Source organism: Cucumis melo, unplaced genomic scaffold (assembly GCF_025177605.1).
Source record: "Cucumis melo cultivar AY unplaced genomic scaffold, USDA_Cmelo_AY_1.0 utg000852l, whole genome shotgun sequence".
NCBI classification, from domain to species: Eukaryota; Viridiplantae; Streptophyta; class Magnoliopsida; order Cucurbitales; family Cucurbitaceae; genus Cucumis; species Cucumis melo.
Genome location: NW_026124251.1, coordinates 2,501 through 5,000, shown reverse-complemented (window position 1 = coordinate 5,000; position 2,500 = coordinate 2,501). Strand labels below are relative to the sequence as shown.

Genomic DNA, 2,500 nt, shown 5'->3' with positions numbered 1-2,500 from the left:
TCGGCCATCTCTCCGAAAGATAATTTCTATTTTATTTATATTCCATCCCATCGAATAGAAGATTGACATATAAGTTGCTACCATTACTGTCTATACTATAGACAAATATAAGGCGTGAATCTATAAGTCTATCTCTATACATATAGATATATATGATCCAGTATACCCCTTTTTGTGAAGTAAAAAAAGACTACCCCGCAATCCCATGCATGCTAAAGTATTAAAAAAGTAAGAAGTAATATAGAATCAATGGATTTATGGTAAAATCCCTCCCTGATACATTTTATCAAAATTTTGGCTGGCTGGTAAAGGGATCAAATGGTATATTTTGTTGGTAGATTGGAGGATTAGAAACATGACTATTGCTTTCCAATTGGCTGTTTTTGCATTAATTGTTACTTCATCAATCTTACTGATTAGTGTGCCCGTTGTATTTGCTTCTCCTGAAGGTTGGTCGGGTAACAAAAATGTTGTATTTTCCGGTACATCATTATGGATTGGATTAGTCTTTCTGGTGGGTATCCTTAATTCTCTTATCTCTTGAACCTCTTCGTTCTCGATACAAAAATGAAACGACCCTCCCCTAATTCTTTCGAATTGTGAGAGACATTAAAATACAATATAAGTCCTAAAAATGAAAAATGCAAATAAAGAAAAAAATTTAGAGGGAGGGGGTCTCTTTCTTGTATTGTCAAAATTGAATATATCTCACATAATTCATATAAAAATAATATATTTGAAAGTATATAATAATACTTAGATATTGATAATAGAGAAACTATATATTATATATAATTATATAGACAAAAATATATAATTATCTTTATTTAGTTATAAAGATGAATTCCAAATATTAGAAAAATAAATAGTATAGTATAAAATATATTATATAATAACTATATAATTGGTTAAATCTATATATATATTATATAAAAATAGCCTAATTATACTCTAACCTAGTATTAATAGCCTAGTATAAGAGGATAGCTCTGCACTGATCTATACTATAGATTGCAGATAAAAAAAAATGCGGATATAGTTGAATGGTAAAATTTCTCCTTGCCAAGGAGAAGATGCGGGTTCGATTCCCGCTATCCGCCCAGGATGAGGATAATGGGTTAATGTTTTTCATTTAATAGGATAAATTTTTAAGTATAGTCGACCGTGATAGTATAGTGGTTCTATCCTCCCCCCTTCTTTTCCTCCCATCTGGAAAGAAAAAAAGCGAATATTATATAGTAATTAATTAATAGTTACCAAGATCAAACCTCAATTTTTTTAGACAAAAAAATTTTGCGGAGACAGGATTTGAACCCGTGACTTCAAGGTTATGAGCCTTGCGAGCTACCAAGCTGCTCTACCCCGCGATAAAGAGAAGAACTGTGAACTAATAGACAAACAAAGATTGAATGCACCCCTATACCATATCTGTACAAATAGAATAGTCCATTTATACAGAATGGTAAAGGGGTCCCTCTATAATCATAGAAATTAATAGAAAGAGATATTTGAATCCTTACCAACTTGATCTTGTTGCCCCAGGCAACAAGCATGCATGAACCATTTCACGAAGTATGTGTCCAGAGAGCCCAAAGTCTCGATAGTTAGCTCTCGGTCTTCCGGTTAAAAAACAACGTCGATGAAGACGTGTGGGTGCACTATTACGCGGTGGGGATTGTAACTTTCCATGAATTTCCCATTTCTCACTCAACGATGGAACTTTGCTTATTTCTTGTTTTAAGGATCGACGAATCAAATGATATTTTTGTTCCAATTTTTGCCTCTTCTTCTCCCTCTGAATTAAACTTTTCCTTGCCATAATGATTCAATTCCTAGTAGTATCAATGATACAAGTCGGATCCTAGATGTAGAAATATAAGAAGGAAGATCTCCTTCTCCATCGAAAGAAATGATATTTTCGCGGATACAACACATACAAAATTAACCAAATTTGCCTGATGTAGAGGCAATCAAGAAAGCCGCATAAGTAAATATATAACCTACAGAAAAGTGGGCTAATCCAACTAATCTTGCTTGCACAATGGAAAGAGCCACTGGTTTATCTCTCCATCGAATCAAATTAGCCAAAGGTGTGCGTTCGTGAGCCCATGCTAAAGTTTCAATCAATTCTTGCCAATATCCGCGCCAGGAAATTAAGAACATAAAGCCAGTAGCCCAAACAAGATGTCCAAATAAGAACATCCATGCCCAGACTGATAAACTATTCATACCAAAAGGATTATATCCATTGATAAGTTGTGAAGAGTTTAACCATAGATAATCTCTTAACCATCCCATCAAATAAGTGGAAGATTCATTAAATTGTGAAACGTTACCCTGCCATAATGTGATGTGCTTCCAGTGCCAATAAAAAGTAACCCATCCAATGGTATTTAACATCCAGAAAACTGCCAAATAAAAGGCGTCCCAAGCCGAAATATCACAAGTACCACCTCGTCCCGGACCGTCGCAAGGAAAACTATAACCAAAATCCTTTTTA

The 2,500-nt window shown here is 34.2% G+C and overlaps 1 non-coding gene across 1 annotated transcript; it reads left to right on the top strand.

Annotated features, from left to right (window-relative positions):
• The first annotated feature begins 1,029 nt into the window (after positions 1-1,029).
• Positions 1,030-1,100, top strand: TRNAG-GCC (transfer RNA glycine (anticodon GCC)). The gene has a single exon. It is a non-coding gene; the product is annotated as a tRNA-Gly (tRNA).
• Positions 1,101-2,500: the final 1,400 nt, after the last annotated feature.